The sequence below is a fragment of the Scylla paramamosain genome, chromosome 17 (assembly GCF_035594125.1).
Source record: "Scylla paramamosain isolate STU-SP2022 chromosome 17, ASM3559412v1, whole genome shotgun sequence".
Classification (NCBI taxonomy): domain Eukaryota; kingdom Metazoa; phylum Arthropoda; class Malacostraca; order Decapoda; family Portunidae; genus Scylla; species Scylla paramamosain.
This window is the reverse complement of record NC_087167.1, coordinates 11,142,501-11,155,000: the sequence shown is the minus strand read 5'-3', so window position 1 is coordinate 11,155,000 and position 12,500 is coordinate 11,142,501.

Sequence of the window (12,500 nt, the reverse complement as noted above, 5' to 3'; positions counted from 1 at the left end):
CTTAACAGGCATTGTTGCTGTAAAACTACATAAATTATAACCTGAAACAGAATTTGAATGAATAAAAAAAATACTCTGAACAGAATGAATATAAAACAATTCCTTTAAAACATAATAAATTTCCATTATCATGAAACACTCGCACTAAAAATAAGGATGTTAAGAAGTTACCAGCTGCTTAAGTCAATAATCCGTAAAAGACTTCCCTAAGTGGGCCGGCACGTGGCCAAGAATCGCCCTTCAGAGTTAGTAAAAATACACATTCTCTCTCTCTCTCTCTCTCTCTCTCTCTCTCTCTCTCTCTCTCTCTCTCTCTCTCTCTCTCTCCAGTTTTCATACACTAAATTTCTTTGTAAGATGAAGAAAAGGTAAATAAGATAAGCCTGTAAAAAAAATAATGACCAAAGTAGGAAAGAATAAATTAACATCTCGCTTTCGTCATATCAGTTCGATCCTATTTATAATTAAAAAAAGACCGCATCTTATCGTGGAATGGAAGTCCGCTAATGAATGAAGCCGAGCCGATCCACTGGTGTTGTGAGCGAGCAGAGGAGACATGGAGTGAGCGAAGATGAGCAGTAGACTAAGAATCAAAGGCGACGGGAGGAGAGTGGCATTAAGTAAAAGCAGAAGAGAGGCGGAGCGAGGATAACGAGATGGTGGAGGTGAAGCGTTAACGACCCCGGCACACCCCAGCTCCCGTGACTCCCGCGCCCAGTGAGGCACGAGGAGTACGCGGAGCAATAACATATTGATACTGGTGCCGTGCAATACAGAGCGGAGAGTGTAAATCCGTCACTCAGCATCGACCATTTGTGTAAAAAATAATGAATGAAGAGAGAGAGAGAGAGAGAGAGAGAGAGAGAGAGAGAGAGAGAGAGAGAGAGAGAGAGAGAGAGAGAGAGAGAGAGAGAGAGAGAGAGAGAGAGAGAGAGAGAGAGAGAGAGTAAGAGCATTTCAGTTGAGCCTATTCTGCCCTGGTTCGTGTTTGCAGCGGTGACACGGTGCCGCACTGAGTGAAGATTGCGTTCATAATCACTTATCGGGGGTGGAGTGGGGAAAGGAGAGTCAGGAAGTGAGGATATTTATATTATTTGACATATTATTTGATAGCATGTCAACTTTTGTGTGTGTGTGTGTGTGTGTGTGTGGGTGGGTGGGTGTTGGATCAGTGACAGGCGGCGCTGGGGAGTTACTACGGCGAGCGGCTGGCTGGCTGCAGTGTTTTGGTCAGCACTGGTCAATCTTGCCCTACACGCTCTATTAACCAGTGTTTCCGTCTTCCCGACACCTTCTTCCTGCACCAAGCACCGTCAAGCATCACCAGAGAGGCACGAGTACGTAAGGTGAGTCCAGCGGGGCCAGTCTCTCCTCAGTCAGCCTTACTGCCTTCACAACACCCTAATCCTCCCTCTAGTGTCTTGTATTCGTTTATTTAGGATTCATTATTCGTTATTTAGTTTTTTTAGGGGTTAATTATTTATATTTAGGTTTTGTTTACGTCTGAGTCTGGAAAGAGTTGGAAATTTATTCAAATATTTAATGTTCGCCAATATGTAAACAAGCTGTCAGCTGTGTTATTAGCCATTATTTGCCTCATTTCTCACTTATTGTAAGCCTAACATATCACAAGATGGATCCACATGTCTAGGCTTCATATCCGCTGGTCGGATATATCCGTCATTGCCTGGTTTTGGTGTTATATAGGAATAAATAAGGCAACATGGCCGCCGGCTCCCCCACTAAGGTCGCCGCCGACGGCCGCCATGATGGACTGGCACCTGTTCCGGCTTGTTGGTTCCAATATTTTTTTTTATTTTTCTGAATTAATTTATTTGGCTTGTATAGTAAGATTTTATGGTTTCTAAAAATATTTCGTTGCTTTTCAAGTGTTTTTCTTGCTTCAGTTAAGTAAATGTGCTGAATTTGGTGTTGTTTTTTATGTAAATAAGGGGCAGTTTGTACGGTGAAATTTACCCAGCCTGGTTTTTGGCTTTTTTATTTGAGGCTTTAATGAAGATTTTATTGCTTCAAAAAATCGTTTATGATTTTTAAAGTATGTTGCGTTCCTGTTGAGTTAAGTATGTGGAATATGAATAGGCTTATTGTCCCTTTGAAAGTGGTGATTTTGTCATTTTTTAGCTTCTTTATTTTTTTATTGTAGCTTGTAACTAAGTGTGCATTATTTAAAAAAATAGTTCAGATTTTTTAAAATGTCTTTTTACCAGTGTAAAGTGGAATAGGTGGACTTTTCAGTGTTTTTAATGGTGTCAAAATTTCCAACACTTTTTCCATATTTCACATAATATTTCTTTATAACTACTGAGACTGGAGGTGTTTTGATATTGTGAATATTAATTGAAGTAATTATCAAGTCAGAATATATAATGCATTCGAGCCTAGCTTCATTTTTTCTATGGGTCAATTTCAAAATGAAATATGTTACGTACGTATGGCAGCGGGGCGCCGGCACCTCGCCTGTGACGTCATCAAGGATTCGAGACCCGGTCTGCTCCAGTGTCTCCTCAATATTTATCGTAATTTCCAGTGTTTTCCAAGTGTTTCCAGCTGTTTCTAAAGTCAGGCGTGTAGATAATTGTAGTAGAAGGAAGAAAATAAGAGAAATGAAAGAGGAGAAGGAAGAAATAAAAAGAAATGGAGGAGGAGGCAAAACAGGTAAACAATATTTAGCTTAGTTTCCCTTGCTGCGCTGCAGTTCTCTGTAATATTTGGTGTGTTTTAGGTGTTTTATGTGTTTAGGATGTACTCGTATGTAGGAATGTTGTGGGGTGTTTAGAGTGTGTTTTGGTGGTGTTTAGGTATGTTTTGGGTGTATATTTGCTGTTATCATTGTGTTTTGTGTGAATTTTGGGTGTTTTAAATGTGGTTTAGGATGTTTTTAGTTATATTGTAAGTGGTTTGAGTCGTGTGGGGTGTTTTGAGTATATTGTGGGATGTTTTTGTGTGTTATGGGTGTGTTTGGTGGTATATTGAGGTGTAGTGAGTTTGTTTTGGGTTTATTTTCTGTTTTAAGTGTTTCAGTGAGTTTGGGTGTGTGTGTCAGGTCTTTTGAGGTGTATTTGATTGTGTGCAAGTAGTTTTGGGTCTTTAAGGGTGTGTTTGTGGCGTGTTTGTGGTGTTGAGTGTTGCTTTAAGTGTGTTTTGGATGTTTTGATGTGTTTTGGGTGTGTTTGATGAGATTTGGGGTGTTGTAGTGTATTTTGGGTGTTTTAAATCTTTTGAGTGTGTTTGGATGAGTTTTAGGTATATTGGGGTGCTTTGAGTGTGTTTTGGATAAATTTAGCGTGGTTGGGGTGGGTTATTTGGATGTTTTTAGATGTTACGGGGTGTTTTGAGTGAATATTCAATATTTGGTTGTGTTTAGGTGAGTGTAGTGGGTATTTTGGGGTGTTGTGATGTGTTTTGGTTGTGTTTTGGATGTTTTGAGTGTGTTTTGGTTGTGTTTTGGTAAGTTTTGTTGCATGTAGGGATGTTGAGTGTTATATATATATATATATATATATATATATATATATATATATATATATATATATATATATATATATATATATATATATATATATATAATGGGAAGGCAATGAGAAGAGGGACAAAAGAACATGGGATGCACCGCCTGTGTTCATACCGGGATCTGATGTCAGTTCTTGTGAAGGGCCAGAATGCATATTCCTGAAGTCTGGAAGGAGTCGTCCGCCAGCCTGTATGAACACTAGGCTGTAGCTCCAAAACTAACTATAGGATTCTCTCTAAAATAGTCTCATTGAGATTCTCGCACAAAATTACCTATACGTAACTTAATCTAACCTAACCTAACCGCTACAAGAGTAAATGGGCCGAAACATTACCAGACTTTGGGAATATGCCTCCAGAGGGATACGGGTTAAGGTCGCTTCACACACATCAGTGCCGTATTCGTAATTTTACTTTAATGATTTTCCTCAGGCTGAACGCCTCATGCAGTTGACACTCTCTGAGAGACGCAAAAAAATAATCAATGGGAACATTCTTGTAGCAGAAATCCTGAACTTGTACCCGTGGATTCAGACTTTTGATGGCGTAAGTGTGTATGTATGTACACTTTATGGATTTTGCTACATATTGTTACTAATTGTCAACTTTATTTGTAGGGCTATAATGTATATAGCTATTTATATTTTATAGTAGGTAATTGATATTTAACTACTGGTACTTCCATTCTCCCTCTCAGGCTCAAAGGCCTCAGTGATGGGAGATAAGCACTCATAACTAAGTACAGTTATTGCAGATGCTCATCTCTGTAACCTTCACTTATAATTATTTGATGCTTATATCTTTACAGATAATCAAGGAGTTCCTGAGATTAGAACCACAAGCGGATGAACCAGACCCAAGAGTAGCAGTTTTGAAAGGGCTTGGAGAAATATAGGCTCCCAATAATTGCCATTCTCAAAAAAAGAAAAGCAGTTCCTCTGTATATGGAAACCTTACTTGAACTCTATGGCCACGATGAAAGTCAATGCGAGTAATGTCTAGTTCAATTTGTTCATTTCAGTAGCTGGTAGCAATTTAATATATATATCTTTTCACCATTAGCACTGCATCTTTCACTTTTATAAGCCTAGTTTTCATGAAACTATGCTGCATGCAAAAACCAAACATTGTATTAAGCATGGCCTATCTAACTGTAATGCTTGCACCAATTTCTATAAAGGTACTAATTTAATTGTTAAATTCCTGCTCTTCTATCAAATTTTTGGCTGAGTGCTATGGCTAAATAATTGTTTGCAGCATAAGTGATGTTAAAGATTTTAATAGGTGTAAAGTATTCTCTCTCTCTCTCTCTCTCTCTCATAAGGAAAAACATTATTTCTAGTGTAAATAAACCCAATAGGCTGTCCAATTTGAAATTTAAAATGTAAATATTATCAATCTTTTTAGAAATGTTAGCTGCATCCTCTTCCCTTGCAGTCCAATAAGACAGGTCACTAATTCGTGTGGAGATAGAATTCTTGGAGTCACCTTTGTCGGCACTAGCGCAAGTGCAGACAGTCTGATAAAGGTTTCTTCCATGGTTGTGATGAAGTTCAGGACTTCTCACACTGTTTTGGTGGATATGATGAGAAGAATCGGGAGTTCGGAACATCAGTGCGTTATGTCGGGGCATGTAGGTTCGGCTGGGGTTTTCTTTCTTTCTTTCTTTTTTTTTTTTTTTTCGATCAGTACTCATCATATTCTTACGAGGACTTGCTAGACAAAGCATTATTGCATTATGATATCACCCAAATAGTGTCTCAAGTAAAAAACATAACCGCATACTCATATAAAAGATTTGCTGCTGTGACACAAAGGACAAAAATCATTAGTATACTGGTCGTTCTGAGCATTCAATCAAAATGCTTGTCATTCATATAATTAGTAGAACCATCAAGGAGCTTTATTTTTGTTAATTCTTATGTGATAAAGCAATAATTACAGGAGATTTTTAAAAGATTGGTACTCAAATTAGTGGACTGTCCTATTGGATGTGACCATATCTTCACTTTTTCCTTACACAGTTAATTTTCTTTTGTTTATTTGATTTACTTATTATCATAATTATTTATTTATATATTTATTTATTTGCACCAGATGCTTGCTTAGTTATATTGGGGTTACTTCACCTGCTTGGAGAAAGGAAAGACTCCATTTTTACTAAGGTTAAATTTCAGTACCTTTGATTTTAGAGTGGTGTGTATATATTGAAATTTCTGAATATATTATCATCTTAAGATATACATCTACATATAAATTTTATTTTAATGTCAAAATGTTATTAATGTTTACACTATTATTTCTTCCTTAAGGTACCAGAAGAAGAACTAAGAACAGGGCAGTCTAGTGTGTATTTGATGGTGCACCTGTAGCTGAACCAACATGTATTTCTATGGCTGTAGTCTCATTGGTAGCAGGGCTTTGTGTTTAATATTGAACACCCGCAAAAATTGTGAACATTTCCTCCGTTTCACAACATCCCACCTCTTAGGTATCAAGTATGACAAAGGTAACACTTCAAAAACAAAATCTCTACTTGTAAAACTCAATGAAGTAAAGACAGAATTGAGCTACAAAAATGCATAAATCTGCTTCCAAATATATTCAACTCCACACATAATGCCTCTCTCTCTCTCTCTCTCTCTCTCTCTCTCTCTCTCACACACACACACACACTAGTCAATTACTAGTTAAAGATTAATCAGTGAAATAAATACATAACATTATGTTAATAAGTTTTCTATCTTTCTCTGTCTCTGTCACACACACACACACACACACACACACACACACTAGTCAATTACTAGTTAAAGATTAATCAGTGAAATAAATACATAACATTATGTTAATAAGTTTTCTAAAAGGAAAAGGAAATACTTGTACTTCCCCTTCCCCCCAACCCAGTATTCATGAAATCTTACTGAATTGTTATCTTATGTTATATATATATATATATATATATATATATATATATATATATATATATATATATATATATATATATATATATATATATATATATATATATATATATATATATATATATATATATATATATATATATATATATATATATATATATATATATATATATATATATATATATATATATATATATATATATATATATATATATATATATATATAATGAATGGAGAGTAGACTCTCTCTCTCTCTCTCTCTCTCTCTCTCTCTCTCTCTCTCTCTCTCTCTCTCTCTCTCTCTCTCTCTCTCTCCAAATTGGGAAGTATTCTTCATGTACCATATGATGCATATATATATATATATATATATATATATATATATATATATATATATATATATATATATATATATATATATATATATATATATATATATATATATTTTTATGCATTTTTTAACTTTTTTTTTTTTTATTTCTCTATGTTATTGCAAGTGATACATGAAGCTTCTTTATTACTGTTCTGAGCATTTCTGTAGATTTGTTTAGTTAGTATATCCCATAGAAATACTCATTTTCTTTTTTTGTGTGGCTTTAAAGGATTAATGGTGACATATGGATATGATCTGGGTTAAAAGCTTGTACAAATAAGGTTAAATGTCTATTTTTGCACTGGTTGTTTCCCTAAGTTTCTTAAAAGTACTGTGATATAATGATTAACAGTGGACTAATTAATTATTCTTTACAGGGTCTGTAACTCCTTACATTTAATTTATGTTAACTTTACTTACATATTTTTTTCCTTTAGTTTATGAATGGGAGGAAGGTTTAATATTCATATCTTAAGAGATGCTTACTTTCTTTTCCACATTGCAAGTTTTTGTGATTAATACTCACAAATGTGTATTATTTACTTAATGGCTTGTCAAAACAGGTTGTTTTTGTGTTGCTTTTTTTTTTCTCATGCTAGGATGAAGTGTTACTAATGGAGTTTATTTTTTACATCTGTTTTATATATCATTACAGTTTTGAGGGGAGCTTTCTGTTAAATGTTCAAGTGAAAAGCATATTATACTATAGATGATAAAAATTATAGTGTTTTATTTTTTTACTTATTTTTTTTAATGCAATGAAATGGAGGGAACATTTAATTGTATATGAATATATTGAATTTATTATCTATTCTTTCCCTAACCTTGAGACAGCAGTAGCTAGCTGCTAGTATTAAAGGTACTAATGATTCATCATCTGCCTAAGAAAGACTAACTAATTAGTCATTTAATTGACTAACCTATGATCCACTTTACTAATGTGGTTAGTAGAAGCGGTGAACAGTACGAAGGCATTAGTCAGACATATTTGAGTAAGACCATACTCAGGTTGAGTGCTCAGTTAGTCACAAATTGACTAACATTATGTTAGTCACTGTGACTAATGCTGCCACTCGTTCTAGACCCCATGGGTTTTACTAAGAAAAGTTAGTCAGCACGACTAACTTTGGTTTTGTGTGATATAAGCGTCTCCATGCTGTGTTCGTCCTCAGGAGGGATATTTTAAAACAATAAATGTACTACTCACTAGAGTGGTGCAGGTGTGGATCCTAATCCTTAGGAGGCTCACCGCCAATAGACAGATCGCTGGAGAGTTCGGTCTAATTTATAGCATATCTCCCTTGGGAGAGAGACGCTTGGAGAGAAGGAATTACTCCATGTGGAATGACGGCGGTGGTCATCAAGGGAAGAAGGGAGATTTAGCAGAGATTAGCATGGATCCTTAACTCCACTACAGGTGAGAAAGGTAAAGGATGCAGGTATCGTCCCTAGATCTCCTACGTGAGGGATGCGGGAAAGAGTATCTTAGTACCATTACAGTAGTAGTAGAAGTGGTAGTAAACCAGTTCACCAGACACACATCTACAATTTAAGTATCTGCGTGATACAATAATTGCATCACAAATTTCCCATTGCTGTGTGTGTGTTTGATCCCATGTTACATAGTACATTTTACTTCCCAAAACATACTTTTCTAAACACACACACACACACACACACACACACACACACACACACACACACACACACACACACACACACACGGGCATAGGGAATACATTTGCACACGTGAATATCGTTTACTTAAAAACGCCGCAGGAATGCCAGGGACAATGAAAAGAAAGAGTAGTGTGAGGGCACGGCATTAAGGGATCCATGGAGCTGACTACCTTACGTGGGTCAGGGTCATGTTGCCAGCCTCTCCGCCCTCAGTGTCAACAGTCCCGCTCAAGCCGCGGCCCTGCAGGCCTCCCTACACACACACAACACACACACACACACACACACACACACACTCATAATCTTTCATTCTACTTGGATTGCCATCAGTGTCGCCTCCCGAAAGTTAATTAATCTAAGACTAATTGATCTGACAGTTAATTTAAATTCTAAGGAAGTGTCTATCTTTCTATCTGTCTTTCTGCCAGTCTATCTGTCTATCTATCTATCTATCTATCTATCTATCTATTCATTTATCTCTCAGTTCGTCTGTCTGTCTGTCTTTCTATCATCATCATTACTGTCATCACCATCATCTTTCTTCGACACACAAAGACTAATTTGAACTGGCAGTAAGCGGCGGCGGCGGCAGTAAGCGGCGGCGGCGGCAGTAGCAACGGCCGTGACAGCAGCAGCAGCAGCAACAACAACAGTAGTAGTAGTAGTAGTAGTAGTAGTAATAGTAGTAGTAATGGTGGTGGTAGTAGTAGTAGTAGTAGTAGTAGTAGTAGTAGTAGTAGTAGTAGTAGTAGTAGTAGTAGTAGTAGTAGTAGTAGTTGTACTCAGAGATGGATGTTGCAAACGAAGATCCATGCACTTCAGCAAATGCAAATCGTTGATACTATAATCTACTGTTATGATCAGGAAAGGCTTTAGTGCCTGGTCCTAATTACTGAGTTGCACCCGGCCCTCCTTTTAATCCAATTACAAAACATTCTCTTAAGCTGTCCTCCTCTCACTGCTCTTGTCTCTTCTTGAATGAACTTCCTCAAATAATGCAGCACTTGAGGCAGTAGTTTACAATGGCTGGGCAGGATCGGATAAGAGTACAATTCCTCCTTTCTGAATCCTTACAAGTCACTGATTGGACGAGCGGAGTAAGCTGGACGCTGCCTATTATCATCCCTTCCACGCATCCTCTGAATTGCCAGACGTAGGGGAATTTGTACTTTTACATATAGTTGAGAAAAAAATTAAAACTCGAAGAAAATACCAAGGAATAATATAACAGAAAACGTGTATTTCAATATTCTAGATAGGTAGCATGAATTTTTTGAACAATTTTCACTGCTCGTATGGATGTAAATTTTTAAACAGAAAAGCAATGAGATATCAAGCTACATCCTGACTTTTTTTCATTCGTATTTTCGGTACTCGGACTAAAGAACCGGTTTTTGAAGGGGTATTCACTCCCTTAAATACATTCAGTGAAAGACCTTCGGCTTGCTTGAGAGATTCTGCTGTTTCTGTTTTGTATTCACTTGCTTTCATCTTAATTTCGTTACCATGCTGTCATTCACACACGCTGACAGTCTCTCTCAGAACAGTGTAAGTGAAAATTGACGCAATTATCTGCTTCCAGTAACAAGCTCCCTCTCTTAGTTACTGTTATTTCTATTGCAGGGTGACAATTTCACGGCAACATTCTGAATACTGTTCCATCCTCTTCTGAACCAGCCACTTCTAATTCTCCTGCGGTATTTTAATAAGACTAATATTCCTGCAGCAGCGAGTTCCTATCTATCACACAATTGCAAATACTTACCTCTGGATTTGCAAGCTAAATCTGGTTAACTTCTCTCTTACTGATAGTCTTAGTACTCTTACTGCATCCTTTTCGCGAGCTGCTCTCACTCTCATAAAATATAAGCGCATTTTACATCCCAGTAACCGTTGGCCGCTGGACTACGTTTTATTCAATGCAGTTACGTGAATTATTGTGTTCGATGTTTCGCTTTGTCTTGCTCAGAGAGAGAGGAGAGAGAGAGAGAGAGAGAGAGAGAGAGAGAGAGAGAGAGAGAGAGAGAGAGAGAGAGAGAGAGAGAGAGAGAGAGAGAGAGAGAGAGAGAGAGAGAGAGTTAATTCCTTTATTCCCTCCTAAACATTAGCACAGTTTTTAATGTTATGATAGTTCCATCGCCTCTCTCTCTCTCTCTCTCTCGTCTGTATGAGTATTTCTAAGGTGCATCATCATCTCACTTCTCAGAGCCTACTTACTCTAAGACCAGTAACGAACTACGCCTCGTTGTTTCAATCCCTTTAACAACCTTGTGTAAGTTTCATACATTTCCACTAGTATTTGCCTAAAACACATAATTTTCGACTATATTTCAGTATCTTTAATTCAACCTCTTTAATATTCACTGACAGTAAAAATGCGAACAATAAAATGCATTGGTGATTATGGAGAATCAACCCTCTACGGGGAAATAAAATTACCAGATGTTGTGTTGTGGGAGACTCAGTGGGGCTGATGAAGGAGCCCCTATGGAAGAATTATTCATTAGGGCGGAGGGAAGGAAGGTTAGAAAGATCCAACATTTGGGTGTAGAAAGGCTAACTGGTTGCATTTTAGTTTTTTTGTTCACATACTTCAATCAGCTGACCCTCACAACCTTGATCGGTGAAAAACGCCTATGTGTCGTGTGTGCATCCATATTTCTTAGTCCATCGCTTTCCAAAGGATAATGAGAAGGATAATGAAAACGTTAGCATCACATAAGTAAATGCTGGGGTAGATAGAAATGCCTTTTATAGTGACTCTTTAATGTTGAACTATTGAGGTCCTATGGTGAGCTACATACGTATACGTAGAGGTTCAGTGTCAGGATAGATATGGAGGCTCCATGCTGGGATTTTTCTTTAAGTAAGGGCCACTGACCAAGGTCAACGAACATTTTTAGTATAAATAAACCACCTAAGTGCCTGTTCCTAGAGCAGTGACAAATAGAATGATAAAAAAAAAAAAGTTTAAGACAGGAAGGAGGAAATACAGAATCAGGCAGGAAGTTTCAGAGTTTGCCTGAGAAAGGGATGAATGATTGCGGATACTGGTTAAATCTTACATTAGAGAGGTGGACAGAATAGGGGTGAGAGAATGAAGAAAGTCTTCTGTAATTGAATTTATAGTAATTATTCAGTTATGTTTATTTATTTATTATGTACTGAATTTCTTGCTAAAGATTAAAATGATACAAAAATACGATGATTATATTTGCATCCATTTATCCACCGATTCACACTCACCTACCCACTTCCATTAGCCCACCCATCCAGCCACCTACTCAACCAACCACATCCACCCATCCACTCACCGTACACTACCAACACTTGCACCCACCCATCCATCCACCCATCCCTTACCAACTAACCCACTCAGCCACACTCACTCATCCATCATCCCACCCACACCCACCAAACCATCCACCTACCAACCCATCCACCCTACCATCCACTACGCAATGACCTACCCATCCACAACCACGATCACCTACAGTTCATTGTCCATCGACCTTCCACCAACCTAATCACTCATTCGTACTCATCCACCCAACCCATCCACTCACCTACACCAAACCCATCATCCACACCTTACCCACACCTTCCACTCACCCAGCCACTCAACGATCCACTGACTCACCCATTCATCCACCTATCCAAATATGCATCCACACACCAATTTACCCACCCACCCATCCAACTACCCATTCACCCATCCATTTACCCATCCACCCACGCATCCAAACACCAAATCGTCCATACACCCACCCAACTACCCATTCACTTATCCACCTACCTGTGTATGCATGTGTGTGTGTGTGTGTGTTGGCACATATTTTGAGTTTAGGACCATCCTAAAGGGCGTTGTTTCTCTGGTTTACGAGTGTTGCAGTAAAAGCCAAAGGTTGCAGAGAAATGCTGTATATCACGCTATACAGAAGTGTACATAAACGATAGCAATAACAAACAACGGTAAACTACTTACTGTCTTAGAG